Source organism: Hyposmocoma kahamanoa, unplaced genomic scaffold (genome assembly GCF_003589595.1).
Source record: "Hyposmocoma kahamanoa isolate Upper Pololo Valley unplaced genomic scaffold, ASM358959v1 87, whole genome shotgun sequence".
Classification (NCBI taxonomy): Eukaryota; Metazoa; Arthropoda; class Insecta; order Lepidoptera; family Cosmopterigidae; genus Hyposmocoma; species Hyposmocoma kahamanoa.
In genome coordinates this window covers 11,656,845-11,684,023 of record NW_020654422.1, presented here as the reverse complement: position 1 = coordinate 11,684,023, position 27,179 = coordinate 11,656,845, and the positions used below count along the sequence as shown (strand labels likewise).

Sequence of the window (27,179 nt, the reverse complement as noted above, 5' to 3'; positions counted from 1 at the left end):
AAATCAATATAACGGTTAACATGACGTTCAAAAGTTTTCGTATTTTGAAAGAAAAAAATTGCTTATTATATTCATTATTCACGTTACTACGTGAATAACACAATATACTTATTGTGTTATTTATGTCTCTATAGTATTATAGAGTTGAGCGGTTGCTACAATTTAGGGGACTCCATTGCAATTTCGTATTTCGAGTTATACTTAAAATTGAAATTGTATCTAGGAAACCCTATTAAAAATCATTTATTCGAACGTTCACGTATATTACAAACTACCTTATCATTAGTTTCCACCTCGATTCCGGAATGAAGTTGAACCCTTTATTCGACGCTTTGTGTTTGTATAGTTAAATTAAGTTGAAAATTTATTCCGTATCACTTCTGTACTGTCCCTCTGTGTCAATGTCGAATTTATAATTCCGAGGGCCAAAACTAATATGAAATTAATGTGTTTATGATGATAATATAGCTTGGAGGTTATGGGATTCCATTACTTTCTTGTTTTAAGTTGGTTTTTCGATGTGATAGGCAATGATGTAACTATGACTGCCTCCGTGGCCGAACTGTTACCATATTGGGTTGCCATGCGATTCCGGGTTCGATTCCCGGGCCGGGAGAAATATTTGTATGGCCTATATTTAATTCTCTCTAGAGTTTGGGTGTAATTTGTAACTGTCTATGTGTGTATCCATGGCACCCGATCTCCGGCATAGAGTCTCTCTAGTGCGGGGCGATGAGTGTGTGTATCATGATTACTATTATTATTATTTAGTAGCAGTAGAGCTACATGTGAAAGAGTTCGTCCAGGGAAGTAATGTCACCTTACCTATTTCTGTCGCCATTACAGGCAAATGGGGCTTAGCAACTTGTCTAAAAAAAAAAAGATGATGATGCGCGTGGCAGTGCCCGTCAGATCTTTGTGATTTAAAGCCCTTGGTGTCAATGCAACTATTATGGACAGTCCCACATCTTTCTGTATAAGTTTAGTTATAGTGACCCACCCTATCAACATCTTGGTTATACGGGAAGGGCATTATGACCTGTGCAAACAAGCCCGCACAGGAACCTACTCAGTCAGGTCAGGTCAGATCCCAGATTAGACCGTTTGCACAGATTTCATCCGGTTCTCAAAATGCTCGTGTCTTGGAAGAGCTACCCCGGGTGCACGTACAGCACCCTCCATTTTCTATATAGGTACAGGGCCTGTAGGCACGCTCACTCCCCGTTGCACATTGCGCAATTAACGGTTGCCACCGCTAAGCCGTCCACTGTAAAGTTTACTACCAAATCTCCTCTGGGTCCACTACAGATGTCCGTGATGGCGTATCACTAATGGAGGGCGTGGTCCCGATACTGCCGTGCCCTGGTCTTACTGGGGAGCCCGTAGTCCACGTAGAACAGGCGTGTCGTTTACTAACAGGCGTACGACTTGTTAGTCCTGTCACTTGGTATCATAAAAAGAGTAAATGTCTTTAAAGCGTGTGCCGGTGGCGTAAGACAGACATTTGATTTGAACAAGGTAAGCCAATGTAGGCATTACGCAGCCAATTCTGGTCAAGTAATGGTGTGATGCATCATTCGTCACTGGTACCTTTTAATTCTCTCGGAACGTACGCGACTGTGTCAATTGGAACATATACAAAAAACTCGTCTATGTTTACATAGAACACTACTCCAGGGACAATCTGTAAACAAGTGCAGCTAATTAAAATCGTTCTACCGCGATGACGTCAATCATGGAATAAATTTCCCTCCGATTTCCACCGCTCTGCGAAGTGTACACTGCAACTGAAGTCGAATTAATATTCGCGAGGCGAAACCGTCACGGGCAGGGTTCACGCATGCCTTGCCTTGGCTGCCCACTCATTAGGAACAGTTTTGGTTTCATGTTGAAAACGCAAATTTGTCATAAAATTATTACAACACAGTTCTTGTTTGGTTTTTAGCTAATGTGTTGTAATGGAAACATTAATTTGTATTTGAAAATAACTATTTAAGTCCTTAGCAAGTGGTAGGTATATATTATAAAAAGTAATCTCCTTGTTGTCATCTCGATGGCAAACAGTATAATGCTTGCCGTTGTGGTGAAAGGGTTTGACAATCGGCGTAAGGTACTCTCCGATTGATGCCCAGGGTGCGTCAGGCATACAGGAAAGTCTAATGTATGTGTAAAGTGCAAATTTTGTGGAAAAAAATAAAGATTATTATTATTTTGGATGTCCATTTCAGACTCTCGTCTGTTCCACGGCCAAAAAGAGTAGTGTTGAATTTTTAAATAGGAGAAGCAAAATTCCTCGATAATTATTATTTTTATTAAAGGAATCGTACATCGTTTGGAGAAGCGTCTTTCGTGCGCTTCATAAAAGTTAATAATCGTTTCTTTGTACTTCGTATTTCGTTCTGTGTTCATTCAAGATTATGACGGTGGATAAATAGTTCCGTAATAAAGGAAAAATTACATCATTCTAGAAAAGAAAACAGAAAGTATTTCATTAATTCGTTATTTTCTTTTACATTTTCGAATATCTAAGTACTACAGTTGGAATTCTGAGGGAGAAACTTTTGCTCCATTGTGGGACACTAAATTAATTACTTACCTACTTTATTTTTGATCTTTATACTTTGATACTAATTTCTCCAACATAGTATTAGTGAATGTGATGAGTGACCATGGTGACGCTTACTTTATGTCTTTTACAGAAATAATGTGAAATAGTTTTAAATAGGCTTCCAATTTTGTACATGTACAATTGTTAAGTTTGAGGAGAAATAAAGAATTAAATATAAAAAAAAAGATTTTTTTTATAATACTAAGTGACTGGATGAACAAGTCGTGTGTCTGGTGGTAAGCGACACGCCTGTCCATAACAATTACAGTAAATCCACTATTTTAAGGTTGGAATCCAGTGTGAATTCCTGTACATATTGTCATTGGAAAGGCGAAATTACTAACCTCCAAAAGGTAAAACTGGCGCTTTAGTAACTTTCACCTCACCAGTGACGATGTGTTATCTAATTAAGTATATGTACTCATATACGTGTTTTTATGTTTTTTATAATACTAAGTGACGGGACGAATTAGTCGTGTGTCTGGTGGTAAGCGACAGGCCTGTCTATAAAAGTTGCAGCGCCACTCCGAGCTTGAAATCACAAAGATCTGAGGGGCACTGCCACTGCGCCCGACACCCTAAAACAAAAGTTGACAAGTCCCATGTGCCTGTAATTTCACCATGATCTATGCCAGGCAAATTCAAAAATCTTTAAGAATATGATTTGACTGACTTTTCCCAACTTAAAGTTTTGTTTATGAAAAGAAAAATAGTTTCATCAGTATTGTTGTTGTTTTTTTTAATCCCTTTATGTTACCTATAAGTTTTAAGCTGCTTATAAGCTGGGCTATACTTGTTAATTTACAAAATGTAAACAAAGTGTGATTTTACAATTCTTGGTCATCAATTGTCAAAACGATAGCATAAATTAGAGTCGGCCCAGGGGTCCGAGATTAATGTTGGTATTAATCGAGTGACCGCTGCAGAGCTTGCGTTTGGTGTATGCCCATTTTCCTTTTGGTTTTTTCAATTTTTGTTTCTGACCTCAAATCGGGTCAAATGTTAAATGAAGTTATTAATACTTCTGATCAAGCAAAAAGAATTCCTATGCCTTGGAAACACATTTAGAAAAATTCATTCGATCCGGCAGGATTCGAACCGGTAAAAAGTCTTTAAAAATCAAAAATAAAGATTTGCAAGAAACACAGAAAATTCGTAAGGTCTGGTTCGTTCCATGGTTTGATTGGTAGAGGGTGAGGGTGCTGGTTCGAATCCAACCGGATCGAACGAATTTTGCACTTTGGCACTGCCATTGCGCCCGTCACCTTGAGACATAAGTTAACAAGTACCATGTGCTTGTAATTTCACCAGCACCCTTACCCTTCAAAATCGGCACACATTAATGCTGACATTACTGCTTGGCGGCAGAAATAGGTAAGATGGCAGTACTTTCCTGGACGAAGTCTTTCACAAGGAGCTCTGCTGCTATTAATTAACCTATTACAAACTAGTGGAGTATTATCACAAAAAATTAATATGGCTGTAAAACATCGTGACATTCAATAAACTTGAAAAACCAATCTATATTTCTACGATCTCTTTAGTCCAACGGCTTGCACTGTGGGCTTGAAGGCCCGGGATTCAATTCCCGTTAGGGCCAACTTGGGAACAACACTTGGGGACAAGTTGGGAACTAAATCTTTCTATATTGGTTCTGGTATTATGATTTTTCGAAAAAAAATGGTCGATAACTTTTTTTGCTTATATAGGAGAGTTATAAAATTTGTTTCAAGTAGTTCCTATCATTTTTCTAAGTTTCATTATTAAGTACTTTTGACATATAACCACATGTAGCTTTAAACTATTATCGCTGTTGCTTACGTTTATATTTATTTAATGAAGAGTAAAGAATGAGCCGCGTAGGTGACCGCCAATTAAACTAACCGGTGGCGAGGCAATACCGCTGCCACCTGCAAGTAACGAGCTCGTCTTACAGCGGTCACTGATGCTCGCTGTGGCCATTTCCCTCTCCACGAGGTACACGTTTCATCGTTATTTTAAAACAACGCTCATTTCCAGTACTACCTTCTTACATAGTATAGTGAAGTATCTTATGAATATGAATTGGCGTAGTTGCGATTTTAAAAAGTGTTGAATAAGCAACGAATTAACTGTGACTGTAATTTTGAGTATTAACAAAATTCGTATATACATGCCATTTTAACAAAGTATTTGTGTCTCCTACATATAATAAAGCTTTGTGATGCAGTACCATAAACTCTCGAGATAACTCTAACATGTAATTGCGCCATCACAACTTAACACTCTGTTTGTATAGCTGCCCCAAGTAATCTTACTCTCTCATCTTGTCCCATTCCACCACACCAACAATGACATTTAACGTAATTTAATTTCCTCAAACCCTATTTTATCGCTGGATTATTTGATCAAAGGGCTAATCGAGTCCACATACCTACAATTTAGCTAAAGATAAACTTGCGACATGCGGGCGGTTGTGCGTGTTTAGCTAATGACCGAGTATGGGGGCTATTGGGGAGGAAAGTGGGTGGGGGAGGCGGGATGGGTGGGCAGGTCCAGCGATATCATTAGCCACAGATGCCGTTGCCTGGTACCCGGTATAAATACATTAAGTGCGCCGTCAAACTGTTAAAGCCCGCTCCAAACAAACAGGTCTGCGGAGATTTCCCGCTTTGATATTTTGCTTTTGCCAACGTCACGTCGTTGGCGGTTGAAAATTTGTAAATAATTAATTAACCAGCAGCTTGAATAAAACGGTGTTAATTATTTGACTATATCGTGAAGCTTTACAATAAAAACTAATTTTCAGCAATTAATAAAGCGGATGGATAATTTTATGAAAGGTCGTTACATTTCGTGATCTGGTCAAGAAAATTGTTCACAAAGAATCGCCGTCACATACATAATCCTCATCGACACTTAAACCAAACATCAGATTCAATAGACAATGAAAAACAGCGGCCACTTCATACAATATGGCGTCATAAAATTCTATAAAGCCAATAAAATTCGTGCTCCGCGTTGGAACGTCCACATAAAAGAACTAAGTACATAAACATATCATAAGGGATGTCGAGTTATACTCACAAAGAGAGTTTTTAAGGGATAAGCGGTGGTTTCGGCAGATGGATATTTTATACAGCGAGCCGAGGTAACGGGGGCTTAGCTACGTAGAGCTACGTTCGTAAAACGTCTACGGAACGTAGCAGTTATCGCTACGACTTGTTTGGTATTCAGTGCTGGAATGATGTTTTTCACAATTCTGTGTGTATTCGTCCAAGATAATGACGGTGGATAACGTTATGTCATTATACTAGAATAGAAAACAGAGATCACTTCATTAAATGTAAAAATTTCGAATTAATTTATTTTACTTTGAAATTTACAATAATTTGATATAAAATAATGTCCGTCAACTTTTATAGATTTTTTGCATATTGTGCAATCGTCATTTGAACACCATCAGAATGTAGGCAATATTATATTGCTGTGATATATTACGATCTAAACTTAAACGTACATTGCGGATTAATGTTATGGCTTGAGCCTGTACCGCTCACCCAAAAAACAATGTACTGCTTCGCATGAACAATTGGCGAGAGCTGTGAAGCTACACCACACTGACCTTGTTTAAAAGGCATTCAGAACAAAAGATGGTATAAACAATACAAAATCGAATGATTATATTTTTTCTCTTAGTTTTACGGACAACCGCACTTAAACTTGAAACTTAAATTAAATTCTATGCTATTTACGGTTCAAAGGCCTAAAGGTAAACATTTAGTCTTCTAAATGTATAAGGAACAAATTTTGTTCACATAACATAAATAACAGTTTTGTATTATAATTAGGTATCATGCAAATTAAATAAGATAGCAATAATGTATGAAGAACGGTTGAAGAGAGGTAGACGGGTCGAACCCGTGCGGTATGCACGATTTTGTTTAGTACCAATAGTTGACGCCAACTGCATATCGAAGAAGGTTCTAAACTCGCAATGGGCCAGCGTGACGGAGTTAGAAGAGACCAGTGTATAATGGATTGACGATTATGACGAAGGTATGAAATATTGATACGAAGATCGAACAAACTACAAATACAAAAAAAGTATTTTCACAGTATAAGTCACAACATCATAATATTCAATAAAATAGAATTGAAGGTATGAATTGTTAATAAAAAACTTAAAATTAAGTTTAAATTGGCTGCATTTATTTTCACCTCATTTCTTTTTATTTTGATATATTCATGTTGGAAATAAAACCTAGAAAATAGTTTTCCACAAAAATTCTTTTCAAAATCAATACCATGTCGTCGGTCGCAGTGACGGTTCCAATCTCGTCCTCGCTTGTCAATATCATTGTCAGTTTATCATGAATGACGCAATTTTGCAATTTTGACCGAAAAAGTTTTAACATTCCTTTCAGTATTTCATTTTCTATGTTGTATTGCAAATCATCGCTTTACCTTACCTATTTAATGTTAGATAATTAAAAGGTTATTATGACAAAAACATTGTATTTTTTTGTCCTGTATTGTATTGTAAACATGTCCTAAAACCAAGTGAAATGCTATTCATTAATATTAGATATATCAGCATAAAGCTTTCATAGGTAATATTTATTTATTGAAAATCACGATGTTTAAAAATACTCCTCTAGTTTATTATTATGGATACAAACACGATGGTGAAATTACAGGTACCTGGAACTTGTCAGCTTATGTGTCATGGTGACAAGCGCAGTGGCAGTCCGATGTTTGCGTTTTAAAGTTCTGAGTGGCACCGCAACAGTTATGGACAGGCGTGCCGCTTACTACCTGGCCCACGACTTGTTAGTCCCGTCACTTGATAACATAAAAACAACAACACATAGAAAAGTTTGTTCTGGACTCCAACTAGTATTGCCATGATGGGAGTACCTTTCTTAACCAACTGAGCTACATACTCGTACTCTTGTTTCAAGTCCAGTCAGCTCGTAGGAATTTGTTTAGTGTTGTTCGATCTTTGTATGAATAACATTACTTAGAAGTAATTTTATCTTTTCATATATAGCGTTCTTAGTGATTAAAGTGACGTAATAATTTGTCCTCGTCAAAATTATATCCATTAATGTCGTAAAGAACGACGCACTTTTTCCTTTCGCTATATTTCAGATGTATTCACAAGCCACAGCGTTCATCTCAACATTCATACATCATCAATTCCACATTCATTCTTTTTATATTAAGGGAAACTTTAGCCATTCCTTGCAACGATAACATTCGCAAGGTATAAACCATGATAAAGAGTTGATAACACTGTTTATTTACGAGCATCTTTATTGCTCCGTAAATCGGTACCTGTGATTTATCAGATCATCACTCGTGGTTAACTTTGAGCAATGTTCGCACTGTTATTACTGTGTTATAAACTTGGTATTATGGTGTTTTTTTTTAAATATACTTATGTGTAATACATTCTTGAACTGATTTAGAGCAAAGCTAAAAAATTGGATTACGATAACAATGTTCATATGAAATACTCATTTAATTGGAAACATAACTGCCTCCGTGGCCGAACGGTTACCATGCTGGACTGCCACGCAGAAGTCCCGGGTATGGCCCACATTTATTTCTCTCGTGAGTTTGGCTGTAATTTGTGGTTGCCTATGTGTGTGTCCATGGCACCCGTGCTACAGGGTTTCCTAGTGCGGGGCTATGAGTGTGTGCATTATTATTATTAATATTATTAATTTGAAAACAGAATTACTTCAATCGTCTTTTGATTTCGATTATACGTTCTTGTATATGTGACCAGTCATAACACAGTAAATGTCAAATTTAATACATTGCCTATCAGAAAAGTGTATTTGTCAGTACATTTGTGACAGTCCTATATTAATTAGCAACTGCTCTCGCTAAATTCTATAACTGTTTAAGAACAGTGCTTTATACAAGATTTTTATTATGTAATTACTTTGTTTCGAAAAGAAGACATACTGCGCTATATGAACCTATGTACCTTAACTACCTCACTGCTGTGTATGAGTACAGTATCAAGACCAATAACCAAGGAGTCGCCGTGCAACAGATTGTATCATAGTAATTAACATGTAGTTAAAAATTTGTTTGGATACAGTCGATATGACTACACTATAATTGCATCGAGATGACGAGACTGATTCACAATTGTCGGTTACTAGTACAGTTGTCATCGCGATGCAAGTGCGCCGACTGCGTTGAGCCAGTTTACGACTGCATTTCAATTTCTGTTTTGCAATGGCAATTTGAATGCAGCTTTTGTGACCACACCAAGTGTGAAAAAAATGTAAAAAAATGATAGAAAGTGATGAGAAGACTGAACAAAAAAATACAAATTACATTAACATAATATTGAGAAACAAAATAGCGAAAAATAAATATTCTTACGTGTGTGTGTGTTTTACATATTTTCCAACACATTTCCTCCAAACAATAACCGCGGTTGACTTAAAACACAATTACCATACCCTTGGGATGCCACTCACCCTTTTATAAAGAGGCATCGGTCGCTAAATTGAAATGGATCGGATTCGAGAGTCCATCCATCACGCTCTTTGCGCCACATCTAATGGTTTTTTAATAATTCGGACTTTGTAGGACTGTGTGGGTATTGCGGACGGTAATAGCAATTCACATTTCATTAAACATTCTGATATTTTCGTGTAACTATGCAAATTAGTAGTGCAAGATTTTTTTATACAAAATACTAATAGAGTTCGCGTACTATTTATTTAAACATCTATCGATCTATATTTATTAATTGTTGGATATCATAATGTTTTTATTACCGTGATATTCATCTATTTTTTGTGAAAATACTCCACTAGTTTGTATTTCATATTTATGAGGTTATTTTATATAGTTATTATCATAGATACAAATATAGAACAAACACAAAGAAAAATTCCTTTGATCCGACTGGAGTCGAACCAACGACTTCATATATGTATATATATATAGAGAGAGCTTCAAATCTTTGGAATTAATATATTCATCAAAAATTCACCTAATAAAGTAAATACTATTATATACTTAATAAACAATATGAAAAAGGACGAAAAGTACCATTATTAGAAAAAATGATCGAGAGCCGATTGTTCCGATTTTGACAGACAATTGGCAGTTCTCGGTCTAGATAATTGAATAATCGAATGAAGCCCAGACGACGCAGTTGAGTGGAAAAATGTCATTTCAGATGTGAATTGATGATAAAATGGGAAAGAGAAATAATTTTTATTACATGTTAAAAGATCAAAAAATTAGGCTTTCTTTGACATGCATAAATTTCAAACAAAACAACAAAAACATAATAATACTAAATTCAATTAAAATTAAAAAAATAAGTACTACAGTATAAGTATTCTATCCTTTTTATTCAATAAACGAAATAAAAAATAACTGTGTGTAAAGGTTTACAGATCTGAATTTAATTATTAATTCATTGATTGAATACAATGAAAAATTTCTTCGATATGTTAGGATGATAGATTAGATTATAGGATAGGAGGATAGGTTGCCCTAGATTGGCAAAACAGATTCAGGTATCAGTTAGATCTTTGTATTAATTATATAACAAACTAGTGGAGTAATTTTAGAGTTAGTAAAACAACATTTTATTCGTTAAAATCAATATTACAAATCTGAATTTAATTTAATAAAAATAAATTAAATAAAAGCAATTCCAATCAAAACTGAACAGACAAATAAATAACCAAAAACAATGTAAACACCGAACTATTTAAACACAAAAGCGTGTTTTGTAAAACAATTTAACAAAAGCATAAATCTGTTGTGTCATAAGCGAGAAGTAAGACAATAAAGGAACGAAGACAGGAATGCGAAAGGGGAGAACAAAACAACCGCTGACCGCTATAAACAACGACAACTATGTGGCCACCTTTATATTTCATGCAAATCGCAAGTAAACTGTTTGCGGAATAATCGTATTGCGTGATAAACGGTTATAGCTGACTTTGGACGGCCATTGTTTGCTTAGACGTTAGGCTTCGCTGGACATCTTATAAACGACTTTTAAGTCTGACAAAATCCCAACTTACATTGTAAGTATGTAAAAAGGTTACTTTAGTAGATAATGTGACTACATAATTTAATAATATTATTGTTACGACAGTCGTGGTAGCCTCAAGGTCAAAACCTACCGCTACTCAAGCAGATGGTTTGAACCCAAACTTGCACTTTTGTATTTTTAAGAAATTTTGTTTGAAATTTACCCAGAGGTTTTCTTTCCGGTGAAGGAAAACGTGTATACTGTATATATATGTACTTTCTAGGAAATTTTATTAAATAATTTTGTGTACAGGAAACGATAATAACGTAGAGCTTTAATTGGAACTGACGAAATCAAATTTCAAACATTGGAGATAAAGATAAGATAAGATAAAGATAAGGTTTACAGGCATAAAATGTCGTGGTAGACTAATGTTTTTACTCTGATTGTGGTTTCGAATCCGGGCTTGCATCTCTGAGTTTCGGAATTTAATGGCGAAATTAAATTTGAAATTCACTATGAGCTTTTCGGTGAAGTAAAATATCGTGTGGAAACCTGCAAACATCTTCAAAGCAATTTGAAATTTTGAAGTTTGATTTGTGTCAAATTCCCGATCTGCGCGTGGGAACTATAGTCCAATTCCTCTCATTGTGAAAGGAGGCCTATGCCCAGCAGTGGGTGTATACATAGACTATAATTATTATGTTCTTATTGGTACGATACATTACTATACATTGTAAGCTTGATTGATACAAGAGATATAAACAAGTCGTCATAGGTCTCGTTTCAACAACTCCGCGATTCTCATTAGAATGAAAGGGAAAACTTATAATTTCACATAATATTTGCCACAAACTTCGCCTCCCCGTATTTATTTAGCGTGTGGGTGTCTAGTTCCGAACAACCTACATTTTATGTAATATAAATAATATTAATGTTTATTTTACTTTTTTGTACAAAATACATTTAATTTATTTCTGAAATATATTTTCGTTACAAATTGTATTATTCACAAGAAGAAAAATTCACTTACACGCATAATAACGACATAAACGTAAAAAACGCGTTATCTAAAAACGCGTCGTCTATTCTGCCATAAATGTTACAAATAACCGTCGAATGACGTGTCATTAAATAATACGGTCGAGATAAGTACAGATTAATGTGGTTTTTATATCGCAGAATCGATACGGCATTTCAAACAACCCCCGGGCATTACAACCGCGAAACGGAGCGATGTATGCGATCACAAATTATGATATAGCGAAGCGTTATCGCAAAAAAATTAAAATCGTTTTACTTGCTTAGCGCGCCGAATTTGCTTAAAAATATTTGTAAAGAAAAAGTCAAATCAAGTGAAGAGATTTTATTTTATATGACAACAAAAACAATATGTCCTTATATGATATTTAATCTTCTTCTTATAGTACCGCTGGCATACAATAAATAGCTTCCCATCGTGGTGAAAGGATTTGCGCAGAGTCCGCCAGACGTACAGAAAAGGAATAGTACGTCCCGTCGTGCATGGAGACTTATGCTGGCGTTTTTTGACTTTAAATAAAATAGTCCATAATAAGTATTGTTAGTTTGCAATCATGATCTGGGAGCCTACCACAACCTCTTAAAACAATATTACTTTAACGTTACATTGACTTTTCGTACCATGACGCGCTTAAAGTAAGCTTATTGTTATGTCAAAACTATGATGTTTTATTGGCAGCTTTGTGACTATTCATTCACTCAGTCGTACTATGACGTGACTTTAACATTAAAGTAATATTATCTTGCTCTTTTGTGAAATTTAGCAAACTTAAAATACACGGATGCAATGGAAACAATATTATCTTCAGTTTTATTGTCTTAATATTGATTTGTAATGATTAAAAGTTAAGTTGAACCTATTTATTTACATATATCTCTGGAGAGATATTTTGTTTATTTTTTATTTAAAAGCACATAGGAAATAATTTTTCGTTAAATAAAAATACGCAATGTTTATTTCGGTAAATTTTAACAACGCCATCTATATGCTCCTTGGCGAAACTAACAGTTGACACTAGACTACAGTTCCGAATTCACAACGTGACTATCAAGACTCAGCTTGTTTTATTTATTTATCTTCATGAAAAAGCGTAGTAATTATTGAAAACAACGTAATTTTAATAGATTTTTTTATTACATAGGTACTTTTCTTTTCTTAACAGTCAAAATTGTCTGAATGTAAATAACGTTAAGAACTTAAACATACTACGATAAGACCATTGGGAACAACAAAAAAGAAAGAGATGGCATTATACAGTTCACATAGCGTTATCTCTTTCCTATTTTAGTAAGGATCATTCGTTCTTTCAATCACTTTTGCAATAATACATTACTTGGTTGACAGGTTCGTCATGGTACGAATATGAGTAATATTATAATAAGCTTACTTTAAGCTTACATTGAAATAAAATTGTTTTTGGAAAGGTTATGGTAGGCCCCCAGGTCGTATTTTGCATACTGCAGTGTATACTATATTGTATCATACTCAAATAAATATGATTATTGAAATGTACCACTTTTGCAAACTGTTACATAGAGCTTGTCATACCTTTTCACAATAAATTCAAATATTATGCTTATAGTTGTTATTGTCGAGAAATTTGAATTACAGATGACATTTTACTTTTATATCGGTGTTCCTAATTCATATTTCTTAATGCTATAGCCTGTCGTAATTCTAAGCCTGCTTGTAATCTGCCATCTGTTGTCATCTTTTGGTATTATTGTGGTCATAGCCAATACCGCCAAAACAGCTATTCCTCGATGATGTTTGGCGGTTTTGGCGGGAAGAAATTTATATAAATAAGCGCCATTGACTTACAATTATATGGACGTCGGGTCCGCGCTAAAAAGTGTCCGCACTTGTAAGGCGCTAAAATCGTATACAGAGCGCCAAACTCCGCTTTAGTCTTCATTTGTTCTACTGACAGCGCGATACTGCGATGACATTACAATTTAAATTTCGAATAGGTTGACTTGGGACATTTTTTTCGTGGTTTTTGTATTAGACCCGTCGTCCATTTATTTGTAAGTCAATGATAAGCGCGGAATCTTTTGTATCGGTTCTTTTTCCTTTGTACTCTGACTGGAGAAATAAACCATCACAAGCGAATAACGTTTTTAGTAATAATATGCCAGAAAACACACCAATTATCTGGTCGCAAACTAGAGAATTCCTTGCACTTAGACCAGACTAATTTCGAAAAGTCCGTTTCTGAATTTTTATCTATCGATAATTGAACACGGAACTTACCTAGCGCCATCATATTATAGCTCAAATCGTTAGGCCACCGAGGTCGTTTATGAAAATCAAATTCGTTCGCTACGGGTATTATCGGGTGGTTGGTATATTTTGTAATTTTTCTCATCAGAGCGAGCGTAAGCTGGAAGTAGAGTACAATTAATTAATATATTTGTGTTTATAATTTAATAACACGTATTAACGTGGAACGAACAAAGGTAATAATTTGGTAAATACGCTTTATGTAGAAAAAACAAAAACTACCCATATAACCCAGAATTGAACCACTCTTGAAAATTTTATTTTCCATATTAGTCTTACCTGGCAGCGAATCCAAAACTTTCTCGTCCAGTGTCCACAGTGCAAACCGTTGGGCCACCGAAATCGTTATTTACCGTTATATCTACAATTGACGTTTAAATAATTCCCTAAGTATCGTAATATTTTAAGTGACACTCATATTTCAAAGCTATGAAAAAGTTTGCCCTACCGTACATAATATTGGAAGGGCAAGCATCTGCGCAGAAATCACCCGGTCACTAGAATATTGTTTTCACTATATTAGAAACGTGATCGCAATTTTCAAGAGCGAAAAAATTCTATTTCAACTCTACTTCACTGACGTTGGGCATATTTGATTATACGTGGAATGTGTATTCCCTTTTACAGTGTTATAAAGTGAACGATATTGCAGTATTTTACGATTCGATTTACATGCGATATTGAAAAATTCAGTTTGATTAAAATTTTAGTGCTATCGGTTGGAAAATAGACTACATATCAAGATCGATTCCTATCAGTTGTGGAATTTGAACTTTAAATAAAACAAACGAAAACTGTTTGTAAAATTCAATGGATTCATTTTTAGGTGCGAAACAACACAAAGGTTGGTCAGTATTTTGTGTCATCGCCAAAAATTCCAATACTCGCATAAATATTTATGTAATTAATTGAATTAATACTCAATACTTTATTGTTTTTCCATAGTGTTAACAGGCTGTTACAAAATATAATACAACACTTATTATTGAGAAATTTATTATTGACACTGACACAAAGATGTAACAAACGATGAAGACAAATTCATGGGAGCCACGTTCACAGTCAGACCGAAGGAATGCTCCACAAACTAGTGGAGCATTTTCACAAATAGATGAAGATCATGATAGTAAAAACATTATGATAATCAATAAAGATAAATATTGTTATTGAATTTCAGTTTTTAATTAATAATTCGTCTGATTACAAAGTATTAAATGTCTATAATTATATGATGACGCAAACCACAAGTAAAGCCTGTCCAGTTCATATTGCGAGCTTAAACTATTAGTAACTTGATCCGGGGAAACTGCTCTCGGCTGATAGACGGCATTTAGAGCTAATTCCGGTTAGCCATTATAGGCAGTTCGGTTTGATACTGGCTGTCTGAATTGGGAATCGAACTTTGAGGGTCAAGTCGCCGTCGTATGTGTGTTGGTTGAGAGGCTGTGTGTGTTTACGACAGTAAAACGTATCTTTGGTGTAATAACCTCATGAGACCCTGCAAACTATAATGGAAAAACTACTAAATTAAACGCTCCAATCAATATACATTAAAATGTTCTAAATATAAAATATAATTTGTGTCAAAGGGCTACAAGACGTCGTAGAAATTTTTCAAAGGCATATAATGTAATCACATAGTGATTCATGATTTTTGTACAAATAAACACATTCAATAATGATACAAGTACAAATAAATATAGCCACACATCATTGCCAAGACAATGAAATTAAACTGAGGGTTGCTTGTTATCTCAGTTAATTTCCTCAGTCAGTCATAGCGAGTGTAGTTCGTGACGTCACGCCGGATGAAGTCCAAATGTCTTCGAAATTACACGTCGTTACGTAAGTTACACAAATGTTTTCATTGTTATTGTTTTTTTTTATATATTTAGAAACGTGACTAATAAGAACCCATTAAGCGACAAGTTTGCAAAAGTTAATAACATTTTTTATGAACAATGATGTATGTAAATTATTTATTTCATGGGTTGTTTCATGTGAAATAGTCAAAATAACCCATTGAAGAAGCCCAGTGCTTATCTAAATAAGCACTGGGCTTCTTTAAAAGGTGCTAAAATACAAAAAAAAAAGGGATTTGAAAGATTTTATTATGTTATATGATATTATATACCCATTTAATTTAATAAACCTAAATATTGTTCATTAAAAGCCTCGTGTAATTCTTTTGTTTCATGTATCAAATTTAGGTTTGAATTTAATACTATCGGTCGGAACCACACAAATTATAGTCGATTATATTGTTAGTCAAACTGAAATCAATAGTGATCGTGTTTATTCAACGTTTACAACTTGTTGTGTTTTAGTTTCACCGCGCAAGTTTACTTTAACAACGGTTTAGTAAGTTATTTGGTTTGTAGTTGTAAGTTATGCATCGATCAATGATTTGTTAGTACCTATATACAATAATTCCATTTATCAAATTGTTATTTTCCGGATTTAAAATCGTGTATTTTTGTTAGAAAAAAGAAATATATACTATTTCGACGATATCGGACTCTCTACAGGCCGTCGGAAGAAAATAGTTTAATCTTCAATGTGTAGCTACCGTGAAAACGTAAAGACTCGAAATTCCATTTGTATTTTTAAATTTCCATTTTAAAATGTTGCTACATTTGAAATGTTTTGTATTAAAAATTGTATAGTAATTTGTTTTTAAGTTACTCAAGTATATATTTTAAGACCTTTTAGAAGTGTACCATCATTTTTATTAATAGTTAATAATAATTTTAAAAATAACTGCGTGTATTACCAATTTTGATTTTTAATACGAGTTTATTCCTGTATTTAAAACGAAAATAATCAAGATTCGTAAAGTCTATGTAATAAGCTTAATAAAGGCACTAAGTATAATACAAGTGTCCCAGCAAACCTTTGTCTAGCCACAGAAACAAGCTACGGAAGTCGTTGGCGGTTCCGTTCCCCCTCTCCCTTCAGGAAACCCTGCACCTTTCTCAGACCGATGAAAGAAATTCTTTCCTAACTTCGTCGACTACATTTAGTCGCCGGTCGAAAACTTTGTCGGGCAAATGAAAGATTTCCGATTTATGTCTCGAACAAAATAATCTTGTGGTGAAATAGTAAAGTTGTTGTATACATTTCCCCCGATTTTGTACGATGTCAAGTTGCGGTATTCAATTTAGAAATTATAAAAGTAAGTAAAACCTATCTTGCCAACCCTTTGTAACCGACTTCAAAAAAGGAGGAGGTTCTCAATTCGACTGTATGTTTTTTTTGTATGTATGTTACGCGATAACTCCGGCATTTGTGAACCGACTTTGATGATTCTTTATTGTTGGAAAGAAGGTACCTCAGAAATGGTCTGAATGGTCAGAATGGTCATTTAAATATAAAGAAAATATTCCATTTCTAAGGGTAGCAAACTAGGGGATGAATGACTTTTGAGGTCGGTTTTTTAGTACTCTGAAAGACAAAGACTTGGTATCCTGATAATAAAATATGTGTCTTCTTAACTACAAAATTCTTATATATCTTTAAAAGAATGTAAATGACAAAAAAACTTTAAGGAACTTGAAACTGAAAACAGTTTAAATATGTATAGTCTCTAATTCCACAATAAAACCAGAGCTATCTCTCACAGACGTAGCTCGAGTCCCGTGCTTAGTTGCAAACTAAACCGTGATTTAATTTTAAAGCCCTCGGCGTTCAGTGGCCTCTTAATAAATCTGCTACTTAGACGTCCGGGGTTCGACTCCCGGCGGGCTCCACCGACTCCGTTTCAAATTAACTTGTTAGCCTTTACTGACCACAGGATATTAGAACTTCAGTTGACGAAAAGTTAGTATAGGAGAAACTTTAGGAGAAATAGCTCCTAGCATGGGGATCAATTCTATTGATATTTTCAATGTAGTAAGAGATTTGGGGATATTTCTTGGACTATAATTTCGATGGATGTAATTTAAAATTGACTCATGTCATTGTCTTATGATATGACAATGATATTTTCAATTCAATGGAACATTACTTTCATAATTATGAAACCATTTTCATTGCCACGCTTTTGTAGCGCATCAGGCACGTTCGCGGGGGCGCATATTGACAGCTTTAAAGCGATAATACGCAAGAGAACTATCTCCTTGATGCGTCCCGTCCGTGACAGTTCCAACAGCCTCGTACGGTTGTTCTGGGAGTACCATACTTGCGACACGTGGAAGCACTGGAATCAAGTTCATATGGGTTCCAGAGGCCCGATTGTTAATATAATGTAAATGTTTCAATTTAATTTAATTTCTACTTCGATGTGATTGATAATTTGATTTCTTTTATTTCATTGATTTTCGTGGATTTGATTCAATTGTATGTTATAATCATTTTCATTACTAACATAGGATATAAGTATATTTGTAACTAACATTTATGGACATGGTCTGAAATAAATAAACAATTTGAATTGAATTTAATTTAATAATTAGTGTTTCAGTCAAATTTAACAGCAAATAAAGAGTATGAGAATACCTATGTACTAACCTGCAATTGTAGGTTACAAAAAGCATTCATAGACAACAAATCCCTTTACCAAATATATAATTTATATTTACGAACGAATTTTCCTCGTATAAATTTTTTATTAAATACCTTTATTGTGAATTTGATTTTTTTATACATTTGCTTGTTATCTTCATAACGGACCGACCTTTTTGTTACGCTCTGTATAGTTGAAACTGTGGTAACCGTTTCAAATTATGAAAGGATATATAGTAACGTATAGTAACGTATTATGTAATATTTTATACATTTGTTATAATTATTATTTCAAAGATCGGACACTAAGAAAAAATGTCTTCGATCCGGCTTGATTCGAACCAGCATCTTCCAGCAAATCGTGTCAGGCGCTATGCTAATTAAGCCACGGAACGAACTGACGGTTCTTACGAATTTTTCTTTGTTCTTGTTGCAGATCTTTGTTTTTGGTTTTTAAAGATTTTTTTGCCGTATTTGCCGTAAACTAGGGGAATAATTAAAAAAAAAAAACAATATCATGGTGGTCAAATATGGCGACATTCAGTAAACTTATAAATGTTTGATATATTCGTATCTGTTATTGATATATCTTTTGTACAAGATTTGTTTCAAGAAAAGTTGCACTGAAACCACGTTCAGGCAATCAGTCATTCGGCGTGCATGGTCGCCGCTTCACAGCTTGCTTCGCTAGTGCATCAGTGAATCGTAAACTAGCAAGTATACTGATATTCAAAACTAATCTCGTACTATATGAAAATACGTGTGAATATTGTGTTTACATCTGAACTTACATATAGGACAATGTTGGTACTGTCGTTGTTTCCAATTTTCATAATATAAGTGCTTTACTTACTTACTTTGGGATCAGAGCAGCGTGTCATGATGTCTAATGTTTGGTACTGTAATACTATATAAATTACGTTTGATTTAATTTAAATTCAGAATTCAAAATAATATTTACCTATTTTTCACCGACTTCAAGACGAGGAGGTTCTGAATTGGACTGTTTTTTGCTCGTATGTTACGCGATAACTCCGGTATTTGGGAACCGATTTTGATGATTTTTTTTTTGTTGGGAAGGGGGTACCTCAATATTGGTCTCATTGAAATTTAAAGAAAACTTTACACCTCTAAGACTGGCAAACTAGGGGATGAATCCGATTCGAGTACTCTATATTGAGATTACAAATGATTTGCTTGTCACTACACATTTATCTATTCGTTCGACTGTATATTTTTGTAAAATTTAATTTCAAATTTTTCAGTAAAACAGCTAGTTGCATATTGCGTCAGAATTCAATTCAGTGTTATATTTACGCAAAATATTTTAGTTTTAAAGAACAACACGACAAAACAGAGAAACTGTTGTTAATGTTGTTAGTTCACTATTTTCCCAGGAGATCGGAAAGTTCTAAACTGACCCACGAACTTGGCCCGTAAATACCGAAGCCGCTCAAACTATCAAAAACTTAAGGACTGCCCTCTCGTGGCCAACCCTTGTTTAAAGCAACTGGCCACTGGACTCCCTAATGTCTATTAATTAATGTGTTTTCCATGTTTGTAATGTGAGCTTCGAATAATAAATCATACAAATACTTGATGTACAAATATTCAATACTAAATGTAGTTTGCAAATCGTATGTAGCGTAAATTGAAATATATTTTTTGGTAAATTAGAAATAAGGTAGTTAAATAATAACTTTGTGATTATAGTTCAGAATAGAGTGGCTTATATTAATATTAGACGTAAGCTTTTAACACGCGACCCGTTAAAAGCGAAAAATGTTGGTTTGTAGTAATATATATGGCAATCGCGAAACCTTGGAACTTGATCAATATTACAGCTAAATTGGTAAGATCGGTGGTCCTAGTGTGGCAAAAGACGCTGGTTCGTGTCCAGTGAGATCGAAGGATGTTTGTTTGTGTTGTTCGATCTCTGTATCAATAATTGATAAATATTACCATTTTTCTAATAAAAGTTACGTACCAAAATATCCAAGTGTTGATGTTTATAAAAGTTGTTTTCTTAATTGCACCTAGCGGTCACTGAGCTCAGGTAATGTAACGTCGATATCGTTAGTACCTTGCGTCTATAGATCAAAACCATGAGTAGTGGCTAGACTAACGCTACAGTTAACGTCAAACCTAATTTCTAACTCCAAACTTAGCTTAAGTTAGTTTACGTTACTAGGAGTATAAGCTCCATCAAATTCTTAACCTGTCAAGGTGGAACTTAGTTTAGATTTCAACTATGTAGGGGCAATATTTGAAGCCTGAAGTACCAGGGTAACAGATTGCACGGAGCAGTTCCAAATTCAATTAATCATAGTTTGGATTAGTTCGCTTTGACAACCTTCGGCCAGACGTGATTGTTTTGCCTAATCGCAGTTCTGTTCGATTTCAATATCAATTAAATTCTATAAACTATCTTTTGAAATTTAAATATATATTATATAGCTATAGTAGGGTCGGTGCCCTCACTTAGGTATCCATTATTTGTACTAAGTGCTATACAAATAGTGGATACCTAAGTGACGGCACTGACTGTACATGTTTTCGTTGTAGAATGGATATTTTTTAATTTTACTTTATCAATTAAAACTAGTAACGTCATGATTTCATGTAGCTTTTTTTTATAATATCAAGTGACGGAATGAACAAGTAGTGCGCCTGATGGTAGGCTATACGTCTGTCCATAACAGTTCCAGTGCCACTCAGAGTTTTAAATCGCAAAGATCTGAGGGGCACTGGCACTTCGCCCGTCACCCTGAGACATAAGGTCTGTATTTATTTCTCTCGTCGTCGTTTTCATGTGTGTCTCCATGGCACCCTCGATACTGGCTTTGCCTAGAGCGGGGCTATAAGTGCGCGTTATTATTATTATCATAACTATGGTTGGATGCTGATTGACATTATTTGAGGTGTTAAATGGACGTTATCTTTTAGAAAGTGATACAATAACTAGTAATAAAAACCGCATTCTAAGTAATTTTACATGCGTCATCACAAAATTGCTTTGTTATATATACGTATATTATCTTCGCGTCTAACAATACAAACGTGTACTGTCCCCATGTGATGTCGTTTAGAGTACCGATCACGTGTGCCAATGTCGACCTAATGATTGTTTGTTTAGGCGTGCTCGTCGACTGTTGACATTAGCTAAAATCGACGCTCTGATTTCAATTTGTTGTATGATTTGTGTTGTTGATTAGCCTTATGTAACTTGATGCTTGAATTTTCAATCCTGAAGTGGTGTTTTAACTTTTATTTTATTAAGTTATAATAATTAAGCAATTAAGTATTTCAAAACCAAAACAATAATTTATAAAGAGACTGGTTCATATATTAAGACCGGAAGAATAAAATTACTTTTGTATCTTGAAATGTTGAAAAATTTGTTCATGTTTTAGTAAAAGAAGATCGTAAATACTACACAACATGTAGACAGGTAGCATCAGTAATCCTTTATGTTATATTAACTCCTGTTTTTATTACCCTACTGCTGCCTATGTTTATATGTCTGTGTTTTTTGAGTTACTTTTTCACGCTGTACAACCTAAAGGATTTGATAGATTTTGACATGTGAGGTGTCGTTACATTCGTCTTGATTGTCGGAGTGTCTAGGCTATTTAAAAAAATCTAAATAGTGAGGGGCAATATCCAGCTAAAATATTTTTGCAGTCGAGTTTTTGTTTATTTAAATAATTTTAGACTTGTTAGTACCAGACGTTTGATCTCGTTCTAATTTAAAAAATTCAGCCATTATCTTGTAAAATGTAACAATGTATTGTAGTGATTACGTAACGCAAAACAGACGCTACGATATCGTGTTACGAAAACCAACCCATATTTGAGCTGGCTTGGTAATAATATCTATAACGAAGACAAAGAGTTAATTGTGAACGATTTAAAATATATAGATAAGATGTCTAATTTCTGTATACAATATTTGCACTGTCTACCGAATATATGTATGGAAAACCAGTAACGTTTCTCGCATTTTTTTTAAAGTTTAATATAATCATTATATACCAGCTAATATATATATTGTAATCTTTATTATAACACTTTAGTCAATATACAGACCGGCTTTTAATAATATTAAAATTAATTCACATTACAAATAAAGGGCATAGATTAACATCTCCTAAAATAATATCTTTATACGTTTAAAATTATTTCGTTACTCTTAATAGCCAAATAAAATATTATTTTAATAAAAAATATTTTACCTGTCTGTTCTGTTTAGGTAGAGTCACGTATTAGTACAGACACGAAGAAAACTGAAGTATTATTAATAATAAATCGAAGTAATGAAAATTTTAACCATTTTAAGAACTTTTTTGGCTGCTTCTAAGACACAATTAAATCTTAAATAAATAGACACTCATTACAGAATCTATTTGAAATTTTAATTTGGCTCACATGAACGTCGTCTAACTAAACAGTTCAACTCAAACAAACAGACTTGACATTTATTTCGATAAATTAAGAAGTCAAAATGTTACTAAGTTAGAAAAATCATACTATTTGTACTCCATATTTATTTTATTTTATTTTTATTTAATGGAAGTTACCAACGGCTATCTTATAGAATAAACACTTAAATATTGATGGCGGCCATATATAGACCATAATCAATAGACAGACGTAAAGGTCAAACTAATGATCCTTAAATTTTAACTATATGACTATATGTTCAGGTTCATTAATTGCGAATACGTCTTTGTATACTTGAAAGTGTATTATTAAAATTTGTCCCAAATAGGCTTTTCGTTGTTGACTGTTCATCCACCATACGCGGTCACTGAGTCAGCGAATGACCGCCGGTAACAAATTTAGTCGGCTGCCGCAAACGCTTGTTGTTTTAGGCCGTAGACAAACAAAGTGCAGCGTGACCGGTGCTAATACCGTGTTTGTTTTTGATATTTATGGTACAACCAACTCATACTGTGCTCACACGGTGGAATAATTAGCCCGTTAGAAAACACATGACGTCTAGTCTATTTATTACTGTGTATTTTGTTTGCGGCTGTACTAAGGACAAGTGTAAATATTTTAGCTTCACCTAAACAACAATAATAATAATAGTTGCTTATGTGTAGTCCCACTGCTGGGCGTAGTCTTCCTCTTAAGGCACAGGCCTGGGTTGTAGCTTCCATGCGGATCTAATATGCATTGGGAACTTCACACACAACATTAAATTACTTTGCAGATGTCATGCTAAATTTCAAATAACTACACAATAACAAAAAATTTCGCACATAAATTCCGAAAACTCAGAAGTTTTGCCCGGATTTGAACCCACGATCATGTGCTTCAGAGGTAGTAGGTCAAAAACTATTAGGCTACCATTGCTTTAGTTTGACATATTAGTCAAAATAACATTGCAAAACCAATTTCAATTAAAAATTTTGACTTTTTAATTTCCTAGCTCACCGGTGCTAGAAGTAAAGCTAACATACGGTATCATTATTTTTTCGTTTTGTCCTTTAAAACATTTTTAGTAGCAGTAGAGCTCCTTTTGAAAGAGTTCGTCCAGGGAAGTACTGCCACCTTAGCTATTTCTGAAGCCAAGCAGTAACGTGATCATTAATTACTGCGTTCCGATGACCGGAATTGGCAGTACCCCTTTTTAATCTTTGCGATTAATAGTTCTAAGTGGCACTGCAACTGTTATGGATAGGCGTGTCGCTTATTACCAGGCGCACGACTTATTCGTCCCGTCACTTAGTATTATAAAAAAAAATCTTTCTTAGTAATTTCTATGTACAAATAACCGTACACACCGTTTCAATACCAGTTCTTAAATCTTCATACCAGCCATGCGAAAATATACCTACACTTAATTAACTTACAGTCGATTAACGGGCGCCTTCAGCCATATCGACTTTCATGTGAGCGGCGAGTCGATTAAACGACATAATGAGATTACCTTGACCGGCCAAGTGGTAAGCAACTGACCGAAGTAGCTTGATATCTGACACCGATATTGCAATAAGGGCTACCATTATTACACTCACCAAATAATCCTTAATTATACAAAAAATTTGAAAAAGACGACGGGTTATGAAAAACATTTAAAGAGATTTTTAATTACAAATAGCTATATTATAATATATCAGAATTTTTCAAAGCAAAACATATCTGAAACTTTGTTATAGACAAGTACTTTACTTTATGGTTATCTATTGTATGTTACTATTTGTTAATATTTTAAAATGATAGAATTAGAATATATAGAAAAATTTTAATAATAACATTAATAATTGAACTAATTATCGTAAAATTTGTATTAGTAATTTCAATTTGTTTTAATTCTGACTTAATTATATATCATTGCTATTCTTAATGTTAATCCAAACTTGTGGGTGTTTTGAATAAGCTCTGTAAGCCCACGCGTACTATTGAATAAATAAATAAATATAATTAAAAAAAGCATTATATGATTAGATCTAAATATAGTTAATGGTCAAATTATAATTCATTTTAAGATAAAAATGTATGAATGATGTACAATAGTGAAAAGTTCTTCATTGACCCGACCAGGATTGAACCCGGGATCTCAGAAATGGCGATACCATGAAAACCAGTGTGCAAGCAGAACCACGAAGTTCGTTAAAGTAAAATCATCAAAATAAAAGTAAGTAAAGTATTTTGCACTGTTATTGAGGTTCATGTAAGCGGTGTATCGATTAAATGATATAACGAGATTATTCTAAGCGTCGCGTCGGTTAAATGATAGATGTCTGACTGCTAATGCTATATAGTTAATGGTAATATTGAAATAATAAACGTAAACGTTGAACTTCGTAAACGTAAACGTAAAATTTCTGGGAACTTAAATTGTTGTAGTAATCAATATTGATTTTCTGTATATTATAATCATTAGTTTAACATTAATAATTTCAGTACAAAGTACTAAAAAACCGACCTCAAAAGTCATTGATTCTCCAGTTTGTCACTCTTAAAGGTGGCAAACTGAAGGCAAATACCTTCATCCTCCAGTTTGCCATCCTTAGAGGTGGCAAACTAGGGGATGAAGGTATTTGCTTCAAATTTAAATGGGACCACTACTGAGGTACACTATTTTCAACAAAAGTTTTTCTTCACTCAGTCAAAAGCCGGAAAACCCCAATATAAAAGATCTGTAACAAATATAGAGAAATTTGTAAGGTCTGCTGACGTGATCTGTAACTCAGTTGGTAGAGCGGTGGCCCTAATTTGGCATAGAGACGCAGATTCAAGTCCTGTCAAATCGAAATAGTTTTTCTTTGTATTCGATCTTTGTATTAGTAATTAATGTTGAAAATTAATTATAATAATCTCAGTGCAGAGTCCTAAAAATCGACCTCATAAGTTATTCATCCCCCAGTTGTCACCTTTAGAGGTGGAATATTTTTAATATCAATATAAAATTTAAATGGGACCATTACTGGGGTACCCTCTTTCTTGCAAAAAAGAATCATGCAAATCGGTTCACAAACCGGAGTTATCGCGTAACATACATACAAACAAAAACATACAGTGAATTAAGAACGTCCTCCTTTTTTGAAGTCGGTTAAAATAAAAATGTGTTAGATGTGAAGTGTAGTTGTATTGTTTTGCGTGTGATGTGATACAACAATTCTTTATTTTATGCTACATACTTAGTATTTGAACACAGTACATTGTAGTATAATAAATATCAACGTGGTGCTGAGACACACTCCACCATTTTGTTAAGGTACACAGCTCTTTTATTTCCCTCCACTAGTGTCTCTTACTACATAAAATGTAGTACACATTTATTTATTCATCTATTGAGACAAACTAATTATTTATTACTATGTTTTTTCTTTTCTTTTGCCTTTCTACTAGTTTTAATTACATTTAGGTACGTACTGAAATCAAGTGAATGCTGTATGGTGTGGATCTATTTTGAGGGTTGGTTATAATAAGAGCCTATATCGTCTTTATTTATCTGCATGAACTTTCTGACAATTCGGCATATATATTTTTTTACTAAGTGACGGGACGAACAAGTCGTGCTCCTGGTGGTAAGTGACACGCCTGTCTATAACTGTAGCAGTGCCATTCAGAGTGTCAGCCGTTTGTATTTTAAATTATAGCTTTTTGTAAGGTGATGTAGGGGATTTCTTTAAGATCTAATAATTTGAGGCTATGGAGAAGCTCATTTAAAATAACGCCTTTTGTGGAAATGATTTATATATTTATATTTTTTCAATTTGCTGATATTTTTTTTTCTTGTCGCCAAATTCTGGTTACTTCATTTTGAATTCTGTGTATTTACAATTTTTTCACTTATTATCTTCTGCATGCATTGACCTACCAACTGCATGTTATGTTATTATAATTATTAAGTGAAAATATAATGTTTCAGCGATTACAAAATCTTAGTTTATGCGCGTCGAAATATGAACATTTTCGAACGATGCACGGGTGGAGGCTGGACATTGCGAAACGCAGGAAAACTTACAACCGTTACCCGTAATATCAAATTTGCAACGAGAAACTGGTGAGTAATTAGTTCCCTACTACGAATACCCTCCCTCAGATCTAATAAAAGACGAAACGTGTTGAACGATATGCTGCCTTTACTAGTAGTTAAAACTAGCCAAAATAATTTTTAAAAAAAGTAGTAATAATCTTAATAATGTGAAGACGCCAATTATAAAGATTTAAACTGGGAATTTCCCCGTATTATGAGACACAGAGCAACGAAATTCACA

General features: G+C 34.2%; 1 long non-coding RNA gene across 1 annotated transcript; it reads right to left on the bottom strand.

Annotated features, from left to right (window-relative positions):
* Positions 1-13,630: 13,630 nt before the first annotated feature.
* On the bottom strand, positions 13,631-14,531 carry LOC113235504. Its single transcript, XR_003310873.1, has 3 exons — positions 14,390-14,531; positions 14,221-14,302; positions 13,631-14,041 (listed from the first exon to the last, which is right to left on the bottom strand). It is a non-coding gene; the product is annotated as an uncharacterized LOC113235504 (long non-coding RNA).
* Between the last annotated feature and the right edge of the window lie 12,648 nt (positions 14,532-27,179).